This window comes from Symphalangus syndactylus, chromosome 18 (assembly GCF_028878055.3).
Source record: "Symphalangus syndactylus isolate Jambi chromosome 18, NHGRI_mSymSyn1-v2.1_pri, whole genome shotgun sequence".
Taxonomy (NCBI): domain Eukaryota; kingdom Metazoa; phylum Chordata; class Mammalia; order Primates; family Hylobatidae; genus Symphalangus; species Symphalangus syndactylus.
The window spans coordinates 46355381-46379847 of record NC_072440.2 but is presented as its reverse complement, the minus strand read 5'-3'; the positions used below and the strand labels follow the sequence as shown (position 1 = coordinate 46379847).

General features: G+C 39.4%; 1 long non-coding RNA gene and 1 pseudogene across 1 annotated transcript in view; one reads left to right on the top strand and one right to left on the bottom strand.

The window, feature by feature from the left end:
* The window catches only part of LOC129467985 (uncharacterized), a 107230-nt gene extending 91299 nt beyond the window's left edge, over positions 1-15931 (bottom strand). The window contains exon 1 of the long non-coding RNA XR_008652521.2: positions 15730-15931. This is a non-coding gene — a long non-coding RNA (uncharacterized lncRNA). The remainder of the gene's footprint in view (positions 1-15729) is intronic.
* LOC129467459 (small ribosomal subunit protein eS19-like) lies at positions 9271-10056 on the top strand (annotated as a pseudogene).
* Positions 15932-24467: the final 8536 nt, after the last annotated feature.

Sequence of the window (24467 nt, the reverse complement as noted above, 5' to 3'; positions counted from 1 at the left end):
ACTAGGTTGCAAAAATTTTCTCCCGTTTTGTAGGTTGCCTGTTCATTCTGATGGTAGTTTCTTTTGCTGTGCAGAAGCTCTTTACTTTAATTAGATCCCATTTGTCAATTTTGGCTTTTGTTGCCATTGCATTTGATGTTTTAGACATGAAGTCCTTGCCCATGCCTACGTCCTGAATGGTATTGCCTAGGTTTTCTTCTAGGGTTTTTATGGTTTTAGGTCTAACATGTAAATCTTTAATCCATCTTGAATTAATTTTTGTATAAGGTGTAAGGAAGGGATCCAGTTTCAGTTTTCTACATATGGCTAGCCCGTTTTCCCAGCACCACTTATTAAATAGGGAATCCTTTCCCCATTGCTTGTTTTTGTCAGGTTTGTCAAAGATCAGATAGTTGTAGATATGTGGCATTATTTCTGAGGGCTCTGTTATGTTCCATTGATCTATGTCTCTGTTTTGGTACCAGGACCATGCTGTTTTGGTTACTGTAGCCTTGTAGTATAGTTTGAAGTCAGGTAGCATGATGCCTCCAGCTTTGTTCTTTTGGCTTAGGATTGACTTGGCGATGCGGCCTCTTTTTTGGTTCCATATGAACTTTAAAGTAGTTTTTTCCAATTCTGTGAAGAAAGTCATTGGTAGCTTGCTGGGGACGGCATTGAATCTATAAATTACCTTGGGCAGTATGGCCATTTTCACGATATTGATTCTTCCATAGCCGAGGCTGGAGTGCAGTGGCACAATCTTGGCTCACTGCAACTTCCACCTCCTGGATTCAAGTGATTCTCCTGCCTCAGCCTTCCAAGTAGCTGGGTTTACAGGTGTGCACCACCATGCCTGGCTAATTTTTGTATTTTTGGTAGAGATGAGGTTTCACCATGTTGGCCAAGCTGATCTCGAACTCCTGAACTCAGGTGATTTGCTCACCTCAGCCTCCCAAAGTGCTGAGATAACAGGCATGAACCACCACACCCGGCCAAAATACAGCTATTTTGAGTTGAAATGTACTCTAATGGTAAAATATTGACTGGGTTTCAAAAACTGCACCAAGAGGCCTGGCACAGTGGAAGAAAAAGAAGTCTCTTTCTTTGTCGGTTTTCCAAAAGGTTTTCAAAATATATGACAATATTTGTCCTTCACCCAAAATAGAAAGATGAAAGAACAATAAATATCATTTTCCACAGTGGCTATTACTAAAATATGGATTGGAGCATCAATACAATTAATGGAATTGGCGTAGAACTTAAAAGCACAGTATAAATGCCCCTACTGTCCAGCTTTACTCAAGAAATCACACTCTACTTCAGTAAAATACGTAATATTCTGAGTTTAACCCCAGAAATTGGATGCTGTTTAACTGTGCTCTGTAAACATTTTGTGAAAGTAAACCACATGTGTTGGTGGTATTCAGAACATTTTAAATGTGGGCAGAAATAAAATCCTAGAACCTTCATTGGTATTACATCCATTTTTAAGACAGTAAATAGAAGAGAAGTACCTATAAACACCCCCTCTCTTAAATATTCCTGGCTTTAAATCCAGTACTCTGGTTTTCTATTTTTCATTGAAATTTTTTGTTGTACCCTGTGAAATGTAGGTCAAGTTGTTGGTAAGTGCTGGATAAAAATCTGTTTATACCAAAAGTAAATAGTAAAATCCTCCCAGCCTACACAGTTTAAAAATATAACTCCTGCCAGTGTGCTGTTCAGGGTATCCCCAATAAATTTAATTTTGAAGAATTCTTAACATAGACCTCTTTGGATGCTAGATTTTAATCATAGCCGCATAATATTCTCTTAAGGCAAAATTTATAAGAATTAAAATTCATATGGCCTTTTAGTCCTGGGGATCAATGATGAGAAGCACAATTACAATCTTATTCAGGTTGCTATGCTTTGTGTTCAGTAAAGTCATAGAAAGAACCAACATGCAACTAGGGGCAAGAAGTATGCTATGGACTTAATATGTGTGTCACCCCAAAATTCATATGTTGAAGTCCTAATCCCCAATGTGATGGAATAGATGTGGAGCCTTTGGAGGGGGCGGTAATTAGGTTTAGATGAGGTCCTGAAGTTGGAGCCCCCCTAATGAGATTGATGTCCTTGTACAGAGGAAGAGACCAGAGGCCTCTCTCTCTCCACCATGAGGACACAGCAAGAAGGCAACCATCTGCAAACCAGGAAGAGAACCTTCACCAGAAATCAAACCCTGCTGGCACCTTGATCTTGGACTTCCAGCCTCCAGAACTGTGAAGAACAAATGTATGTTGCTTAAGTCACCCAGTGCATAGTATTTTGTTATAGCAGCCCTAGCAGATCTTAATTCACAAGGAGAAACTCCAGCACTGAAGGCAAGTCAGGCACCATAAAAGCCACCACCAACTTCAGGTAGAATTGCCCCTAGTTCACATTAGAACCTATCAACATATATTGTTTTCTTAGCAGTGATTTTTGAACACTAGCTTACAAAAAAGCCTCAATGTTATAGCAGTAGCAGAGAATGTGGAAGTAGTATAAAATTTAAGTTCTTTGAAATCCACATATGAAACATTCAGCCCTTCTTCTGCTTGACTTGGGCCAGTGTGCCAGCTACTCTTAAAGTATCTGGAGCAGTGGGTAGTGAGGAGAGACAAAAAGATCTTGACTTTATGAAGTCTGTTGAAAGATGTAAAAACAAACCTACGTACATGTGCGTTTCATATATGTATATACAGTCGTGCACTGCATAATGACATTTTGGTCAATGTCATTGACTAAATATACACTACATATACAATGGTAGTCCCACAAGATTACAACGGAGTTGAAAAATTCCTGTTGCCCAGTGACTTTGCAGCCATCTCCAAGTCACAGCACAATGCATTACTCACATGTTTGTGGTGAGGCCGCTGTAAACAAAGCTACTGTGCTTTCAGTCCTTTAAAAGTATAGCACATACAATTATGTATAGTACATAATAATGACAATAAGTGACTATGTTCCTGGTTTATGTATTTACTATACTATACTTTTTATTGGTATTTTACCATGTGCATCATCTACTTATGAAAAAATATTAACTGTAAAACAGCTTCATGCAGGTGGTTCAGGAGGTACTCCAGAAGGTATTGTTCTCATAGGGAATGACAGCTCCATGCATGATATTACTCCTGAAGACCTTCCAGTGGCACAAAATGTGGAGGTGGGAGACAGCAATATTGATGATCCTGACCCTGTGTAAGCCTAGGCTGATGTATGTGTGTGGTCTTAGTTTTTAACAAAACAAAAGAAAAACTAAGGTAAAAAATTTAAATAGAAGAAAACATATGGAACAAAAACATAAAGAAAGAAAATACTTTTGTATAGCTGTGCACTATGAGTTTTAAGCTAAGTGTTATTATAAAAGCATCAAAAGTTTAAAAAATTAAAAACTTTATAGAGTAAAATACTTACAGTAAGCTAAGGTTAATTTATTCTCAAAGAAAGAAACATATCTTTTAGAAATTTAGTGTAGCCTAAGTGTACAGTGTTTATAAAGTCTACAGTAGTGAACAGTAGTGTTCTAGGCCTTCACATTCACTCAATACTCATTCACTGACTCACCCAGAGCAACTTCCAGTCCTGCAAGCTCTTCACAGTAAATATCCCTTACAGATATACCACTCCTTATCTTTTTTTTTTTTTTTAAGATGAAGTCTTGCTCTTGTCCCCCAGGCTGGAGTGCAATGGCATGATCTTGGCTAACTGCAACCTCTGCTTCCCGGGTTCAAACTGTTCTTCTGCCTCAGCCTCCCGAGTAGCTGGGATTACAGGCGCCTGCCACCATGCTCGGCTAATTGTTGTATTTTTAGTAGAGATGGGGTTTCAACATGTTGGCCAGGCTGGTCTCGAACTCCTGACATTAGGTGATTTGCTCACCTCAGCCTCCCAAAGTGCTGGGATAACAGGCATGAACCACCACGCCCGGCCAAAATACAGCTATTTTGAGTTGAAATGTACTCTAATGGTAAAATATTGACTGGGTTTCAAAAACTGTACCAAGAGGCCTGGCACAGTGGAAGAAAAAGTACTGAGATTACCGGCATGAGCCATCACCCCCAACCCACTTCTTATCTTTTATACTGTATTTTTACTGAACCTTTTCTATGTTTGGCTACGTTTAGATACACCAGTATTTCCCATTGTGTTACAACTGCCTACAATTCAGTGCAGAAACATGCTGTATAGGTTTGAAGCCTAGGAGCAATGGGCTATACTGTATAGCCTGGGTAATAGTGGGCTATACCATCTAGGTTTGTGAAAGTACACTCTACAATGTTCACACAACAACGAAATCGCTGAAGGATGTATTTCTCAGAATGTATCTCCATCGTTATCGTTAAGTAACACATACAAATCTAGGTTTGTTTGAAGATAACTTTTGCTAATTTAACCCTCAAATATAATGTTTTTATACAATGTCCAAGCATATAGGCATGGTCATTTTGGAAATGGGAATAAATTACATGATTATCAAGAATTCCTCCAATATAGCAACATAGTAACTATCACAGCTCTTGCTTGAATGATTGTCGTATGTGAGCATTAGAGTTTGTGAAATAGAATCGGTGAAGTGCTGAGTGTGGTAGGAGGGTGTTCTAAAGTAACTCTAGATCCTAGAGAAGTCCATCTTCTGGGTGAAGTCACCTGGCTTACAGTAATGTTGACCTGAATCAAACGATACTTATCTGGCAATACTCTTTCGGTATTCCATGAAGAAAAGTGTCACTGAAAGTAAAGCACCCACTGCCGTGAGACAAACCAGTGCTTCAACCACAATGGAAGAGAATGAAAACCCATCAAGGAAAAAGATGTGATGCCTACTAAGAAGGCATGAATCTAAAGTTCACAGATGTACAAGGTGTGCTCTGAGCAAGGTGACCCTTCTTAATCTCCAACCATTCAGTTCTAACACATGCTAAAACCGCAACTGTATTCCTGTTGCGAGTAGGACCTATGTTGTTAAATGACAACAGTTCTCCACAAGGACTCACCTGGGTCTGGTTCTAGTTCTGGCTCCACCCAGACTAGATCATCGCAAGTTTTCCATGAAAATGTTGCCAGTGCTTAGAAAATAGGTAGCATAATAGTGAGCCTATAAAGAAGGAAAAAAAAAGCGTTCCCAGTTGCAGTATATCTTCCCAGGGTTTGTCTAGGTTATGAGCCACATAAATTGGAGGCCTCTAATTTAGAGAACAGGAAATGAAGAGAGTTTGTTCCTCTAATAAAAATAGTATCAAATCCTTCCTGTGCATATTTTAAAAATAAATATTTTGCTTGCTTATGGTGATTTAAGTGCCCTTCAGTATATTCTTTTGGAACAACCCTTACCATGAGCCGAGCCACCTTTGCACCAATAAACCTCAGTGCTCTGGCACACCGCATTTTCTCAGGGTTTCAATATGGGTGGCCAGGGAGCAATGCATCACTGGGTTCAACCTAGGGTAGGATCTACTAGTGCTGATTGGATCCCCAATATTGGAGGTCACATTCTTTCAGGTTAGAAATGCTGTGGGCAAATCCCAAGGGGATGGGCATCAAAGAATCACCCAGTGGGGGTTGATGCTTCTGAAACTCCCCATTCTCCACCAGTACAGTATAAAAGGAGTGAAGCCAAACCTTGGGGGAATATACCAGGGATCTGAAACATAAGCACAAAAATCTAGGTTCCCTGACCATCAGCACTCTCAGAGCCACAAAGCAAGATCTCACTGAATTCCAGCATTCCTTGGATACCTTCTATGAGCCAGGGTAGGTGCTGAAGAGACAGAAAAACAAATGAAGAGTGATGGGGTGGGTCCCTAGCCACAAGAAGCTCACCACCTAAAAGATTTTCTCACATGTTTTTGTTTAACAGTTTTATAGTTTTTAACTCTGACATTTAGATCTATGACCTATTTGGGGTTAAATGCTGTTTATGACGTGATGTAAGGGTCAAGATTCACTTCTTTATACACAACTAGCCAATTGCTTCAGTGCCATTTGTTGAAAAGATCGTCCTTTTTGCATTGGATTTCCTTGATACCTTTTCTTAAATCAATTGACTATATATGCATGAGTCTATTTCTAGACTTTTTATTCTGTTCCATTGATTTATTTTTTTAATTTATAAAGAAAAGAGGTTTAATTGACTGACAGTTCCTATATGACTGGGGAGGCCTCAGGAAACTTTCAATCATGGTGGAAGGGGATGCAGGCATTTCTTACATGGCAGCAGGCAAGAGAGAGTATGTGAAGGAGAAACTGTCAAACCCTCAGATCTCGTGAGAACTCACTCACTATCATGAGAACAGCATGGCAGAAACCACCCTCAAAATCAAATTGCCTTCCACCATTTCCCTCCCTTGACACCTGAGGATTATTGGGATTACAATTTGAGATGAGATTTGGGTGGGGACACAGAGCCAAACCACATCATTCTGCCCCAGCCCCTCCCAAATATCACATTCTTTTTACACTTCAAAACCAATCATGCCTTCCCAACAGTTCCCCCAAAGTCTTAACTCATTCCAACGTTGACCCAGAAGTCCAAGTCCAAAGTCTCATCTGAGACAAGGCAAGTTCCTTCTGCCTAGGAGCCTGTAAAATAAAAAGCAAGTTAGTTACTTCCAAGATACAATGGGGTTACAGGCATTGGATAAATGCTCCCATTCCAAATAGGAGATATGAGCCAAAACGAAGGGGCTACAGGCCCTGTGCAAGTTTGAAATCCAGAAGGGCAGTCATTAATCTTTTGTTGTTGATGTTGGAAGACAGAGTCTCAATTTTTTTTTTATCTTTACATCAAGACTACATCATCTTAGTTACCGTAGCTTTATCATAAGTCTTGAAATTAGGCTGCCTAAGTCTTCCAATTTTGTTCATCTTTTTCAAAATTGTTGTTTTGCTCTAGATCCTTTGCATTTTCACATAAAGTTTATAATGAGCTTATCAAAAAAAATTCTACTGGTATTTTGACTAGGTTTGAGTTGAATTTATGTCAATGGGGGAAAATTAACATCCTAATATTGACCATTTCTATTTGTGAACATACAGAATTACTTTTCAGCTCCTATACTTGTGTCTTCCATCTTTCTAAGTATTTTTCTGGGGCTTTTAAAGCACAGTATCTCTAATAGACTCTGCTGTATAACATGCAGTATTCAGGAAATAAATGATGTGTAATAGATGTCAAAATAAATAATACTACCCAAGAAGTGGTGTGAAAATGTATTATGTTTTATAACAAGTAACAGAAAACTAAGGCTGTTTTGTGCTGTTATGCTTTTTTACTAAGAGATTTTTTTTCAACTAATATACTGTAAAGTCTTTATGTGTTTCTTCTCTTTAAATTGCATAAATAATTCGTCTGGTTTCACTTTTACTTGAAGGATATTCATCTTCACTTTCAGTCTTTCAGTCCCTAAAAGGGTAGATCCTCTGCTTTAACATAAACTGTTAGCAAAATGTGATCCCTGAATAGTAGAAAATGGTGAAAACCTCAAGACTCCACATCTAGATTCTTCCTAATGGATATAAGGAAAAAGTATCTCTCTTTGGACACACCTGAGTATGACATATGGCTAGAATTTATATTCAACAATCCATGTAACATAGACCCAAAGAGTCAGAAAGGATACCCACCATAACTAACCCATAGAGCAATTTGTTGCAAACCAGCTAAAACTAAACCCTGTTAATAGACATTAGGACAGGTTTCCCTGTGCAAGCTCAAGTGCCTCATAGGAAAAGGCTGAACTTCCGTGAAATTTTAATAGATACAAAGTTGCTTCAACTGCCCACCCTTCCACTTTCTGAATTCCTAGTAGCCTCAGGCAGCTCCTGCTTCCCAGAGACCATCCTTGGAGTACCATCTCCCCACCCCCAGAACTGTTCCATGCTTCCAGTATTTCACTCCAACAAAACCTAGAATTATAGGCTTTCTGTGCTGAGAAGGATCTTAGAAACCATCTATTCCAATCCTCTTGTTTTACAAGCAGGAAAATGGCCTAGGAGCATAAAATAATAGGCAAAGTCATATACCATCTCATGCTAATGCAGAAATTGCAGTAGAACTCAAGCTCTCCATCATTGGCTGACTTCAAGAGCTGTCACAGAATATGGCATCATAGAAATTAGTTTCAGGTACTAATTATCCTGGGATAGCTCTATTTTTTCTTTCTAGTTACAGAATTAATACACAAAAAATTATATTTTATAATTTTTAAATAATGTAAATTATATAAAAGTTACTTTTGGTCCTACAGTACCTTACTCCCCTCTCCTGATGTACTTTTATTTTCAGATTGGTGTGTATCTTTCTCCCTGTGTATTTATATATAGATAACTTTTTTTGCACAAGCAAACATTTGATTTAGCCATTTCTGTGAATATTTAGACATAAGGCACTAGTGCCTCAGAAACTAATGCCAAATAGATTACATTCTTAAAGTAGTGAACACTCTGGTAGTCACCGATATCACCGATATCTGGTTTTTAAATTTTTATTTATTTATTTATTTATTTGTTTATTTATTTATTTTGAGACAGAGTTTCGCTCTTGTCACCCAAGCAATTCTTCCACCTCAGCTTCCTCAGTAGCTGGGATTACAGGCGCCAACCACCATGCCTGGCTAATTTTTGTATTTTTTGGTAGAGATGGGGTTTCGCCATGTTGGCCAGGCTGGTCTCGAGCTCCCAACCTCAGGTGATCAGCCCACCTCAAATTCCCAAAGAGCTGGGTTACAGGCGTGAGCCACTGTGCCCAGCTAAATTTTTTTTTATTTTTAGATGACAAATAAAAATTGTATATATTTGTGAGGTATAATGTGATGTTTTAATATGATGTGTACATTGCAAAATGATTAAATCAAGCTAATTAACATATTCATCACCTCACTTTTTTTGGTGAAAACATTTAAGATCTACTGTCTTAGCAATTTTTGAGTATATGATACATTAACTATAATCAGCATGCCACATACACTTTTAAGAATTCTAATAAAATTTTGCTTTAATTTCTGCATATAATTTTGTTTTTGAGGTGTTGTATTAGTCTATTCTCACGCTGCTATAAAGACATACCCAAGTATGTGTAATTATAAATTACCTGAGTATGGGTAATTTATAATGGAAAGAGGTTTAATGGACTCACAGTTCCACTAGGCTGGGGAGGCCTCATAATCATGGCAGAAGGTGAATGAGGAGAAAAGGCACATCTTACATGGCAGCAGCCAAGAGAGTGTGTGCAGGGGAACTGCCCTTTATAAAACCATCTGATCCCTTTCCCCTGGCTGGCAGCGCGGAGGCTGCACAATGCCTGGGGAATTACTGTAAAGAACGTGAACTGGCCGGGCGCAGTGGCTCATGCCTGTAATCCCAGCACTTTGGGAGGCCAAGGCGGGCAGATCACGAGGTCAGGAGATCAAGACCATCCTGGCTAACACGGTGAAACCCCGTCTCTACTAAAAAATACAAAAAATTAGCCAGGTGTGGTGGCGGGCACCTGTAGTCCCAGCTACTGGGAGAGGCTGAGGCAGGAGAATGTCGTGAACCCGGGAGGCGGAGCTTGCAGTGAGCAGAGATCGCGCCACTGCACTCCAGCCTGGCAACAGAGCGAGACTCAGTCTCAAAAAAAAAAAAAAAAAAGAACATGAACCAGCAGGAGTTCATCAGAGCTCTGGCAGCCTTTCTCAAGAAGTCCGGGAAGCTGAAAGTCCCTGGATGGTTGGACACCATCAAGCTGGCCAAGCACAAAGAGCTTCTTCCCTATGATGAAAACTGGTTCTACACATGAGCTGCTTCCACAGCACAGCACCTGTACCTACAGGGTGGTGCTGGGGTTGACTCCATGACCAAGATCTATGGGGGACATCAGAGTAAAAGCATCATGCCCAGCCACTTCAGCCGAGGCTCCAAGAGAATGGCCCGCTGGGTCCTCCAAGCCCTGGAGAGGCTGAAAATGGTGGAAAAGGACCAAGATGGGGGCTGCAAACTGACACCTCAGGGACGATAGATCTGGACAGAATCACCAGACAGGTGGCAGCTGCCAACAAGAAGCATTAGAACAGCACAGGAAAAATTCACCCTCATGATTCAATTACCTCCCATGACACGTGGGAATTATGGGAGCTACAATTCAAGATGAGATTTGAGTGGGGACAGAGCCACACCATATCAGATGTTTTTAATCAAAAAATGTTGCTGGGCATCATGGCTCAAGCCTGTAATCCCAGCACTTTGGGAGGCCGAGGCGTGCAGATTACTTGAGGTCAGGAGTTTCAGACCAGCCTGGCCAACATGGTGAAACCCCGTCTCTACTAAAAATAAAAAAATTAGCCTGGTATGATGGCGAGTGCCTGTAATTCCAGCTACTCGGGAGGCTGAGGCAAGAGAATAGCTTGAACCCAGGTGGCAGAGGTTGCAGTGAGCCTAGATCGTGCCACTGCACTCCAGCTTGGGTGACAGAGAGACTCAGTATCAAAAAAAGAAAAATGTTATAACTACCTATTGTTGGTAAATTCAGTTTGCTTGTCTGTTTGGTGGCTTGCCATATTGGAAATCTGCCCCATTTACCAAAGTGTGCCAGATGATCTGTTATCCACTCAGCACTATATCTTCCTCTTTCTATGCCCTGCTCAGCATCACAAGAGAGAAGCTCAGAAATGCATTTCCCAGAATCCCTTATAACTATGGTTCTAAGTTAAATTTTGTTCATGAAAAGAACTCCCTCAAGACTCAGATGGCAATAGAGAAGTTATTTTTCTCCAGCAGTTATTGCAGACATGTGGGCAAATGGAAGAAGATGGGAGCCTATAGCAGTTACTGAGAAAGCTCCTGAAAATCACCTGCTGCCCAACTTGTAAAAAGCCTCATGAAGAGCACGGATATGAATGAAAGACCATTTGAAAGCGAGAAATTCCAAAGATTTTTCTGTACACAGGTTTAATTCCTGGATCAAGTGGGGCTGTCATCACCGACGTCCCATTGTCCAGTTGTCCCTCCCAATCCCTCTTTAGATTCTCTTTTCCTAAAGTTTGATTCAATGTCCTTTCAGTTAATCTTGAGGCAGCACTGTAAATCCCATTCTGGTATTTTCTTAGGGATATTGCTGAGGGCGCTGTTTCCTATATAAAGAGACATTGAGAAATTTCTTTCAGAAATAATTGCTGAAGGAAATATTTGCAGAGACAAGAGACTGGTGGATTAATCAATTAACAAATCGCTTTGGTTGGTAGGAAAATCAGAGTTAAACTTTTGCTCAATTTTCAGAAACTGTGTAGGTTTCAATGGCTCATGTGTACAGCATCTTCCTGGGTTTTTACCTTCTATATAAATTTGTTCTTTTTCTGCCCACACTTTTAGATTTATTTATACCTCCCCATTTCATTATGTATACACTGGTACTTTTTCCTAACTTTCCTAATTAAATACATATTTAAAAAATAAGTTTTAAAAAAAATGCATGTACATCTGGGCATGGTGGCTGACACCTATAATCCCAGCACGTTGGGAGGCCATGGTGGTGGGATGGGATGGCTTGAGTCCAGGAGTTCGAGACCAGCCTGGGCAACATGGCTAAACCTCTTATCTACAATGTGTGCAAAAATTAACTGGGTGTGGTGGCATGCACCTTTAGTCCCAGCTACTTGGGAGGCTGAGGTGGGAGGATCAACTGAGCACCCAGGAGGTTGAGGTTGCAGTGAGCCAAAATCATACCACTGCACTCCAGCACAAGCAAGAGAGTGAGAGCCTGTCTCAAAAATACATAAATAAATAAACAAACAAATAAATAATACATGTAGCCCAAGTTTCCTCAGATCTCATCAGCATGCAGGTGCAAGGGATGACTTGAACAACAGCTAAAAGGTTACTGGTTTATATTCCCATTTTTTAATAAAAGTCCTTGGGTTCCTATAAAACATGCCTTCTCCACCCCCCAACCAAATGTTTCTGGAAGTCCTCAGTGGGTGTTTCACATGCACACCCATCTGTTCTATCAGGCATCACCATGGTAGCTGAACTTCATAGACATGTATTTCTTCCCTCAAGTAACAGTCCTAGATGAGTGCTCAGGTCAGCAGGACAACTCCTCTCTTTGTGGGCATTCAGGATCCTAAGCTGATGCCACTCTGTCATTTTCATCATGTGACTTCCAAGGTTGCCCTGAGTGTCAACATCCAAATCAACTGAAGACAGTAAAACTTTATTTTTTTAATTTAAAGGCATAGAAAAACATGTGTGAGAAATTTTTATGAGTCAAACCTGTACACGGAATACATCATTTATGCTCACAAACCATTGGAGAGAACTTAGTCATATGACCACATGCAACTGCAAGGGGGGCTGGGAAATGTAGTGTGCCCGTATATCAGGAAGAAGAGAAGGGATTCTGGTAGATAGCTGGTGGTCTCCTCCACAATATATTTTCTTCTAGTCTTATTGCAATATTGTTTCCACAAAATTATGATCATATTGCATTCTGCTATATTCATTTAAAATTATATTCAGCATTTCCCTGTCATAAAATTGTCCTCAAAAACCATTTAAAAGATAATATATTATTTCATCTCATATATACCAGAACTTACTTACCTACTCTCCTCCTGTTGGATATTTATCTTCTTTCCAATTTTTGGTTTAATAAACGAAGCTGAAATTTGAATATTACATATCAGTTTTTTGTTTTTTTGGTTTGTTTTGTTTTGTTTTTTGAGATGGAGTCTCACTCTGTTGACTAGGCTGGAGTGCAGTGGCACAATCTCAGCTCACTGCAACCTCTGCCTCCCAGGTTCAAGCGATTCTCCTGCCTCAGCCTCCTGAGTAGCTGGGATTACAGGCGCACACCACCACACCCAGCTAATTTTTGTATTTTTAGTAGAGACGGGGTTTCACCACCTTGGTCAGGCTGGTCTTGAATTTCTGACCTCGTGATCTGCCCACCTCGGCCTCCCAAAGTGCTGGGATTACAGGCATGAGCCACCAGCCCAGCCTACATATCAGTTTTTAGCAGCTTCCCTAAAATTTTTCTTAGGATGGATTTCTGCAAGTGAAAGCATAGGGACAAAGGATATATACATGTAAAAAGGCTGTGTTTAATTTCTGTTCCGTTTGGTGAGTGGAGTGGCAGGGGTTGAGGGGGTGAGCTAGGCCTGTTTAGTCACACTGGGGTAGAGAGTAGGAGATTTCTCTTTTCAACCATCAACCCTCTGGGTGTGAAGGGCCCCACTTGGAAGGCTCTCACCAATGCTGATATGAAGGGCATCTATGCAGATCCTCAGCACAGGCTACATATAATATTCACTCAAATGAAAACTGAATGGTCCACAGACACTGACTTTGCTCCCAAGTGATTCCCGGATGTTAGCAATAGATGTACTCAATCTACTATAGGCTGGAGCCCACTCCATTCCTACCCACAAAATCTCTCCAGGTCCTACTGTGCCTTGACCCTGCCATATACGTATTTAAGGATTTTTCAAATTTTGGGAAATTTGCATTTTACTTACCAGTTGAGCATCCAAAACTCAAAAATTCAAAATCCAAAATGCCCCAACGAGCATTTGCCTTGGATGTCTTGTCAGCACTGGAAAAGTTGCAGGTTTTGGAGCATTTCAGATTTTAGATTTTCAGATTTGGGATGCTTGACCTGTGCTTGTTAGCTGCGTCAAACTCCCTTTCCAATGCATTGGTCTACAAATAAGTAAATAAGAAAAATCACATCCTGTAGCATAGGAGGCAGCAAACTACAGTCTCCAAGTCAAATCTGGCATGCAGCCTGCTTTTATAAATAAAGTTTTATTGAAATACTGCCACATCTATTCATTTCCATATTGTCCATGGCTGCTTTCTATTACAACTGCAAAACTGAGTAGTTGTGATAGAGGCCTATGGCCTCCAGGCTTAAAATATTTTCTGTCTGGCCCTTTACAGAAAAAGGTTGTTGACCTGTTCTTCAGAATCAGGCTATAACAATGAAGCTAGGGTGCGTACTCAAATACACCCCTATTTGTTCGATGAGCTTGTTCAGCTCCATATAACTTCCTTATTTTACTTATGAATGTCTTATACTATATTAATGCATCATTAATACATCTGGCCTTCATAACTTCAGACCTTGCCATAATTAATTTTTAAATTTCACTCCTCTCCTCATTGAATTTTGATTCACAATTTATGGACACACTATGTTTCAGTTACCCAAATTAATAATGAACATGCAAAGTGGTATTTTTCTCTCTGGAAATGAAAGACACAAGTATTTTCAAATGCTTGGTGAGCAGCACTATTGATATTTCTCTTTCTCTTATTCCAAGTAAATATTATGCTGCGTCTGTGTGGTCATAGCCATTTCCATCACAAAAGACTCTACTAACCCAGGGTTACCTCATCCCAATAGAAACAAAGGGGAAAAGGGAATTAGGCTGAAGAGAAAGCTAAAGTAAAACCATCTTCAGTGATTTCAACGGGACTCAGAAATAACAAAGTATATTTCTTTCAAGTAAATGTGCCCTTTTCTCAAAAGACTACTGTGGCAGTCCTAAAAAATGCCATTAAATGCAGAGCATAGAAAAGATCATTAAAATTAAAAATCAATTAAATTCTAAAATTTAATTTGCCTAAATCAAATTAAATCGCCCAAGAGAAAACACACAGCTACTTGAGAAGTACATATAACATTGCAAGATACTCCCGTCTCCTAAACAGCTAGTTAATCACTGTTTTCCAACTGACGTAACAAGGATGTGCTTGCGTGTATTATTTACAAGACCAAATACATGATTAATAAAAAGACGTAGTTTAAAACACCCTCTTTTAATGTTTTTGTTACACAAGTGGACCCAGATTTGTGATTAAAACTCATCAGAGAAGCATGTGAAAAAGTGGTATGAATCATTACTGATTTCCGGCCTTGCCCCTTTCCAAAGAAACTCATCCTCCCCCCCAATTGAAAACACATAAAAAGTTGACAGTTATAAAACCATGTAGTAAGAAAGCAATTTATTTTTTAAAAATTTTTTACTCTGTAATACAAAGCCTTCTTCCCTAAATGCTAATATGTCACTTAAGTCCTTCCTAGAGGTACAAACATGATTCATAGTTTAATATAGCTAGAGTTAATTTTAGAAAGAGCCCCTTTTGTTTAAATGAATGTGAAACCTTTTGCCAAGCCTTGAAACTGCTGCCTTCATTGGCATGTTGACTTTTAAAAGGTGAGATAGTCTTTGGTAGCCTTAACTAGTCTTGTACGAGGAAAAAAAAGGAATGACTCAAGGATCTCAGGAGACTTTTTTTTTACCCACATTACTGTGGTCCTACTGTCTGATGAAATCCAACGGTTGTTCAAGTACAAAACAATTTTCACAACTTCACATGATGTTGAAAGATCCATTTCCAAGCCTTCATGTTCAGGATCCCTTCCCAAACTAACATTCATCCTTTTGCCTTTTTTTCCTTTCAACCAGGTGCTCTGGGAATTAGTTACTGAATTCATTTTCTCCCACCATTCCCAGCCCCATGACTACATCCCCTTTATAAAGTGTAAACAATACCACTTTTGGGCAAAACGTGAAGAAAATGTCTCTTTGGACTCTCTGATCTACCCTTTTAATATTTCTTTTAACGTTGCTCTTTTCTTCCAGGAATCTAGCACCACATGCTGGGTTCTGTATTAGTTACGTATTGCTGTTTAACAAATTATCCAAAAACTTAATGACTTAAAATAATATTATTTATTACCTCACACAATTTCTGTGAGCCAGGAACTTAGCTTGGTGGGTTCCGCCTCAGAGTTCCTCAAAAGGTTAGAGTCAAAATGTCAGCTGGGGTTGCAGTCACTGAAGGTTGCATTGGGGCTGAAGAATCCGCTTCCCACATTGCTCACTCACATACTGCTAACTGGTGCTGGTTGCTGGCAGCAGGCCTCGGTTCCTTACCCCAAGAAACTGCTTGAGTGTCCTCATGACATCGCAGCTGGCTTCCCATAAGAGCAGTTGATCTGAAGGATCTCATAGAGTAAGGCAGAAGCCTCAATGTCTTTTGTGACCTAGCCTTGGAAATCACACTTAGGAGTCATTTCCACAATGTACTATTGGTTACCAAGGTAACCCTTATTCAAAATGGGAGAGAACAATACAGAGTGTGACTAACAAGAAGTGAGAATCACTGGGGGTCATCCTGGAGGTGACCACAGACCCTAATGGCCCAAGGTCTTCCACCCTGTCCCAGGCTGCCTTTGTCCTGGCAGTCCTCTCCAGATGGCCTCCCCCAACGAAAGCAAATCTTTCATGAGTGTATTCTGTCAGTTCCCTATTCTTTACTAAGGTAATGTTGCTGCTCTGTTACTGAAATTTTGCTAATGTGCTCAGAGAATGCTGCAGGGGAAAAGTGTAGCTTTTTGCACACATTCTCCTTCATCAGCAAATAAAAGAGTCAAGGCCTTGACTAAACACTGACTCTCAGGGTGGAAGCATCAGGTCTACTATAAACAAATGGGGAAATGTCCTGTTATTTAGTCCTGGAAAATTTCACCATGTAGGCATACACCTGCTTCCACAACTCCTAAGTCTGAGTTTACAGGGACAATTTGGACAATAGGATTTTTCTAGTCACAACAAGTTTTTACTTCAGCTCTCTGACTATTCCCTGTGCACACTTATGCATCCTCAGAGCCTGGCAGAGACCACTCAACGAATACTAATCTCGTGAAATAAGGAAGGTCTGGACAGACTTCATAGTATTGATAGAGATACACACCTCCTTCATAGAAACTCAAGAGGTACAGCTTCAATAAAAAAGAACAGAGGAAAAGCAAAAGAAAAATCACTGAATACACTTTACATCAATGCAACCCAGTTACTATTAGAAAAGAAAAATCAGAAGCAGAGCTCTCTGAAATTAAAAAAGTGAAGAATGGGATTACTTCATTCAAGTTATGTCTTTGAGATTAAAAACAAAAGAACTACAAACAGTAATTGTTAGTCAGAGACTAATAATAATAATTTCACTTACTGAGTTTGGGCCATGTACATCATACGTTATCAATACCTCTTTCAACAACCCTGCAGGGCAGAGAGGTATTAGGATTCTCATTAGAAAAGGAAAAACAAACATGAAACAAATGGCTAGTTTAGAGAGGCAGAGCAGGGATTTAAACCCAGGTTTGTCTGACTTCAAAGCACAACCTTTTTCTCCAATGCCACACTGACTAACCTGTTGCCTCTAACAACAACATAAAAAAAAAAAAAAAAAAAAAGAAAGAAGGCAAAATATAACCAGGCTCACTGACTATTACCAATGGAAATTAAGGTAGCTCCTTGACTCCTCTATCATCTACCTGGGCTCATGGGTGCAAGTATTGTCAGATTGGCTCAGTGCCCAATCACAGGCCTGCTAGAGCCGGGGGCTTGATATGAACATCTCTAACTGTACAATGTTCTTGAGGGGCGTGGAAAAAATACAACTGGGTTAAGGCTCACCTTAGCACTAAAGTCTGTAAATTTTGGGGATGTATAAGATTTGATTGGACAAGGGTAGAGAAGAAAACAATGAAATATTTACATTTCTTTAAAAACAGTAAGTTAAATTTATTCTCCCCTCTGTTGGTGTATAGATATACCCAAAGGGTCCATTTTTCTGTACACCATGATGTTTTTATTCTACAGCAACATTCATCTCTATATGAGAGTTCCAAACTGTAATAAAGGACTTTAATGAGAAAGAGAAAAAAAGGAAATTATCCTCCATGCTCACATATGGCCACCAACCGCACAACCTTCCAAGAAAAAAATCATCTCTAAACTACAGATTTCGAGTTTTAAGGATGTTGGAAAGAGTGTGCTGAATAGCATCGTCTGACTACTCAGTGCTGGACAACACTGAAATTCTAATGAAAGGAAAAAGCAAAAAAAATGCAGAAATTCTCTTCAAGTAGATTACCATTAAACTTGTAAGCCATTTGATCCCTCATTGCAATCAGTAAGAAATTGTAGCTTTTTATTTCTTAAAATTTCTTAGCTTTTGAAAGCATTTCTATTTTCTTGTGTGTCATTGAAAACTTGTCTTAAAATTCAAGTTAGGTAGCATTTTAGTAACTTCCACATTTCAGCTTTGTTCTGGCATTGTGGAGGATGCCAAGAACTCTAAGATGTGTCTCTTTCTTTCACAATCCTGGTTCTCAAATTTGAACATGCACCCGAATCGTCTGGAGAGCTTGTTAATTAAAATACAGAGTGCTACCCCCTACCCCTGGAATTTCTAATTCTGCAAATCTAGGGTGGAATCTAAGAAATTACAGTTCTAACAAACTCTCAGGTGATGCTAATGTTATGGTCCAGGGACCACACTTGGAGAACTTCTGCTGGAGAACTGAGTCTTTAGTCCTGGTAAAAAAGCAAGACAAAAACATGTATGAAGTAAAGGAATCGTATGCAGCAGCGTAAGCTCAGAAACCAACTCAGAGAGACAATTGCTGTAAGAACTCTCAGGAGGGAGTAATCCCACAGGCAGAAGTCATCAGAAAGGAAGTGAGACTTGGGCAGGTTCTCACTGAATGAGTAGGAAGACGAGGAAGAAAAGCATCACAGACTGGGGTACCTGTGTTGTGTTCACATAGCAACCAAGCCACCTTAAGGAGAGCTTCTCCACTGGCCAGCGGTTTGAAAAAATATACCAGGGCAGTACATGCAGAGAACCATCAAATAAGACTAAATGATCAATGGGCCTTAGGAACCACTGAAGGTTGTATAGTGGAAAGGTGATTGTTTAGGGAAGATTTAGTGATGCTTTAGTGAGGATTAAAAAGCAACAACATACACATTGGATTGGTGCAGGGAGAAACCAGACAGAGGGAGGGTGCCAGCTACAGGGCAAATGCTACGATCCAGACAAAAGCTTGAGAGAGGTTGAGGCAATGGAAATCCTGAGAGACAGACCAAAGAGGTAGAGGATTTAGTGACTTACCGGATATGAAGGCCAATGCAACAGAGAGAGAGGGGAGTCAAAGTTTACTGAGGTTATGAACCCTATGACTGGGAGGAAAAATATAACAAAACATTTCATTCTGTTGAACTATGCCCAAGTAATTCTGCTGACAATATGATATCACAAGGTACTCACTTTTAGGGAGGAATGGGAGAGTCTATTTTGGCAAGTTTCAAACTTTCCCTAATCTTACAGGGTCAGGATTTCAAGTCTGAATCTCATTTGTGTCCAAACCCATTTAAACTCTTTAATAAATGATTTCCTGTTTTAAAGAGGAAAAATGTATATTTTTTAAATTATTCAAAGGGCTTAAATACTTCTTAGACATCAAAAAGTCTTAAGAAATAATATTTTGATGATTTAAGTAAAATTAAACAAAAACATATGGAATGAATTTCTTTCCAACATACATCATGTTTAGAAAGTGAGGGGAAGACTGCTTCATAAAATGAATTTGCTGTTCTATCAAACCCAAAATGGCTGAAAAACTCTTCAAACATTTAAAATTCAGCCAGATTTGTCCTACCCTGACTTCTGTGCTATTGAATATCAGAATCTTTCAAGGTCATTTTACTTTTTTAGTCAATGAATCATGACATTGGTTTCTACAAGATATAATATTTATGGACTGTGTTGACATGTGTATCAGCAAAATAAAAGAATTCAGTTGTATCAGTTGAATGCTCTGATGAGAGGTTCCGTACACATCCAAGATTGCCCATTGCTGACAGTAACCTACGATCGTGGTTTTCACATTTGGCAAGAGAGACTGTTCTGAGCAAACCCTCCTCCCTGAGGAGCTATGAGGAAGCTGATTAGCTTGCTAACTGTGGCCCACCTAGCATCTTTACCATCAACCTACACACACAGAAAGAGAGTGAGAGAGCAGCAAAGATGTATTATGTCTTTTGTGCATACTCACCATACTTTCTTATTTCATTTCAACAGAAACTCCATTACCTTCGTCTTAGATTTCGGCATCCCTTAAACACCGTAATTTATCTTCCCATACTCCTCATTGATTCTAGCCTTGTACTCTGTCAAAGCATGGCTCCTCCTCTGCAAAAATACGTAATAATGGGCTATTCATTAGACAAACAAATCTGTGATTTTCTTCACACCTGAGCAGGAGAAAGAACTTTATGGGTCACTTGGTTCAGCCCCCTTATTATCAGCCAAGTGAAGAGAGCTCCTCTATGGGACACGGCTGGTCAGTAGCCAACCCAGGATTAGCGTGCAAGTCTGCTGATTTCTATCCAATTTTTTCCTCTTTACACACACTATCTCTTGGACACCTGCTTTTTACAAATGACTGCATTACTCCCAAGTGACTGTTCTTTTTCTTAAGACAGAAAGGAACCATTTCCCTGGCTGATTGTTCATCATTTGCTCTCAACTTTCTGCAAAACTATCTCAGTTAAAACGTTTATGATCATCCTTCCTAGAGACACTGAGGGCAGGGGAGGTATTGTTGGTCAGAAGAGCACTTCCGTGGTGTTCATATCATATTTCATGATTTACTACTGCTGACTCAACTAATGCCTAAGGCCGTATCTCTTCCACACAACTATGCTCAGTTTAGGATGGTGATTTGCAACCAGGGGATATTTCTGCCCCCCAGGGGACATTTGTCAAAATCTAAAGACATTTTTGGTTTTTATAACTAGAGCATCCTACTGGCATCTAGTGGGTAGAGGTTAGGAATGCTGCTAAACATCCTACAATGCATAAGACAGCTCCCTATAACAGAATTATCCAGCCTCAAATGACAATAGAGCCAAGTTTGAGGTCATGTGTTAGGAGAGGGAGCTGGAGTAGACATCAGCACAAGAATTTCGGTATATCTCTAGGTTTCAAGATAACAGCTAGATCCTTCGGTCTTGGAGCATTCATTCAGCAGCTATCATGTGCCAGGCATTACTCTAGGTACTGCTGCCAAATTTATAATCTGATTGTCTTCCTGCCTAGATATTAGAAACATAGAATGCTGCAGCCCTGAAAGATTCTGACACAGTGAAAGATAAGCGTCTTCAACCAGATATGTTCCTAAGCCTGCCACATTACAGACAAATAAAACGCTGAACCCATTGGAAGGCATGGTGTAACTCACTCATTCCTGGGATCAACAACAGCCGTTTGGACCTGGTGGAGAACTTTCAAAGATGAATGCTGTGTCAGTGCCCTGAAGCCATCCAAGAACAACTAGACAGGCATCTGTAAAGAATGCTTTGCAAAGTGAAAACCGGCCACGTGGTTTCTTTTGTTGCTGTTGTCATTGTTCTGCCAAGTGAAAAGCAAACGATGCTTTAAATATTTCAAGAAAGAAAAATTTCCCTTTGATACTACATCTTACTTACTTTCACCAAAATGTCATCCTGTTAGGCTGGGTGCTATCCGGGACATATCAAAAGCCTCTTTTATCAGTGTTATTTCTACTTTGAACACATTCCTTTAATTTAAGTCAGTATGGCTGGTTTGTATTAAAATATTGGAAAGGTTCTTAGGTTTCAGACTGATAGTAAATCCATAAAAAAACAAATGGCTTTTCCATTTCCGGGAAATCTAATTAAATGTTGTGAAAACAAATGTGCTCTGGTGTGGTATATAATGGAATAATATCGAAGAATAAATATTAGGTTTCTGTTGTTTGGTAAGCTCTTTGAACTCTGGAGAATGTGAGAAAAATACCTTCCCAAGCTAGGGATCTGGGAACAGGGAGATAAGGAATGACAAATGCTCTCTCAAAACTACTCCAGATTCTCCACACCATAGAAACCTAAATCAAATTAAGGGAAGACCTCCTCTAACATAGCTCTCCTGCTGGGTGGCAAATTTTGTATCCAAGAGGTTTTCTCCTCATAGTCCCTACCAGAATCCTCAAGTGAAAAAAAAAAAAAAGAAAAAAGAAAAAAGAAAATGTGTCTCAGCCCCTCCCCCACTACCACCGCCTCACACTCAATCCAACTTGGTAATGGTGGATCCCACCACAAGATGGCGGTCATAGTTTATCTTTGTTTTCAGTGCTTATCTCGACAAAATACTTGCGAGGCTCAGTGGTGGTGCTTCAGGGGTCTCTTTGAAACTACGTGGGGTGTTGTAGTACTCCATAATCTACATGGGTTCCTTTCTTCCCAGACCACGTATGACCTAAACAAAAACCAAGTGTTCGCTGTGTAAACACAGCTTCCAGGGAACTCCTCTTCCAACCAGAGGGCTGCTTATAAACCCATTCTATAACAGAAATTCGATGCCAATAGGTAGGATTTCTATTTTTTACCGAAAATAATATCCTTGTGACTTTTGTCTCACCATTTACAAGCTTTTGCATGTACTATCATATTTCATGGTTTATCATACTTCTGACACCCTCCCCCTGCCCCCTAAACCTTACTTAGCACAGTTTCAGAGCCAGAAAGGAGGCCTCTTGAGCTTCTCTGTACTGACCTGGGCAATAAATCCTGCCCACCCCATGTCTCCTTTCTGGCCTGCTTCAAGGGGATTGTGCTTTAAAAGAAATAAGCCTACCTACTCTTCTGCCAGCCTAAATCCACGGGGAGATCACTTTCAGTAAGTTTCAACCACCCATCCTGCTTTCCGATTGAAGAACAGAATTAATTATCAGTGACTTTTGTACAAGTTGACTTTTATAATTTACCATCAAGATGTACATCTGCCCTTTTCCTGGACATAAGTCAAGCACTTACCATCCTACTAATTCCCCCAAGTCTCTATAGTTCATCTTAAACTGCAGCACTGATGTGTTAAATTATTTCCCTGACATAACTGGCAGATAGCGATCTCAAATCTCTGGCAAATAGAAATCTCATTGTGAGCCTCTTCAGCTGGAGTGGCCTCCTCACCTAAGTAACATCACAGTCGCATCCTGTCTAGTCCTTTCTCATAATGCCACTTGGTGCAGCTGTGTCTGTGTGGCTCTGTCTGTGTAGGTCTGAGTATGGCTGCTTGCATGTGTGTAGTGAAAGGTCATGGAAGCTGTCAAAGAGCTCTGATCCAATTGGGTGACAGCATCGCTGCAAGTAAAGACATAGTGAAAAAAAAAAACCACTCAATATTGAAATAATTACCTGAAAGACTGTTCTTAGTCCTCTGGCCTTCAGAACTAGTGCTATAAGCAGTAATTTCTGACTTAAATATGTTAAGAGACATATTTAAGCATAAAACACTAAGCTAAAACATAGTAAGCAACTTTCAATATATTGTGGGTTTGCTACCGGAGAGTTGAACTTTTATGCTATTTTCAATCTTTCTCCCTCTGAGATGGCTGAGCAATCCAATATTCTTAAGTAGGCAGTTTGTCTAACATGACAGTTTGAACATCTTACTGCATTTATTTTCTTCGCAAATCTGCATTCCCTCCAACAACCCCACCCTTAGGAGGGCAGGGACTCTATATTGTACAACTTTGAGACATCAACACTTAGCGTGATTCCTACATAATGTCAATGGATGATAAATGCTTTTTAATTAAACAAATGACTCTGAAGAGCTCTTCTCAATTGAAAAATAAAAGTTTATAAAACTGAGCAAAAGATATGACCAAAAACATATAAATCTCCACTAAACACATAAAAAGAATTTCACCTATACTATATATCATGGAAATGCAAACCAAAATAATAAAATATTTTTCATCTATCAGACATAATTTAACCTAAACAATTATTGAAATGTTACATCTTGACAAGTAGAAAGGACCCTCAAATAGTATAAATTGATTTAATTTGACATTGTCTATCCAAACTTGAAATGTGCAAACTCTTTGATCTAGCAATTCCAGTTTGAAGAATCCACATGGGAAAAAAACTCAATATGTGCACAAAAGTAGAAGACTCAATAAAGCATGGTTTGTTATTGAAAAAAATTGAGAAAGCAAATGTCCATTAATAAAGAAATGGTAAATAAATAATAGTGCATCCATATGATGAAACACTGAGGCAACATCAAAAAGAATGAGGTAGACTTTTTACTCATTTTGGAAAAACTTCTACATCTGATTAAGGAGAAGAGCAAGTTAACAAATAACAAAGACATAATCCCATTTTTTTCTTTTCTTTTTTTTTTCCAGAGGGGCCATATATGGGTATATGTGTGCAAAGCAGACTTTATTAAAGAGTACTCAGGTTGGATACAGAGGAAGGGGACATTATAGCAACTCAAATGATTTTGAGCTAAATGTTATTCTTCTCTTTACGAGTCTTAGGATGTTTACACTGACTGCCTTACCTTGTGTAGTGGCCCCCAGCCCCATGCCTTCTCAGTGGTTTTTCTCTTTTCCCAGTTTTTTTTTTTTTTAAGTAAATTCATGTATATATGAAGCTATGAAATGCAATTATCTTTTTTCTATTTTTTTCTTTCTACTATTTTTGTTTGGTAAATTAGAAGATTTTAATTAGCCTTGTTCATTAGATTCATTCAGCTTGTCATAGTGACTGGAAATACTCAATAATGGCTACATAAATGGATGGATAGAGGAA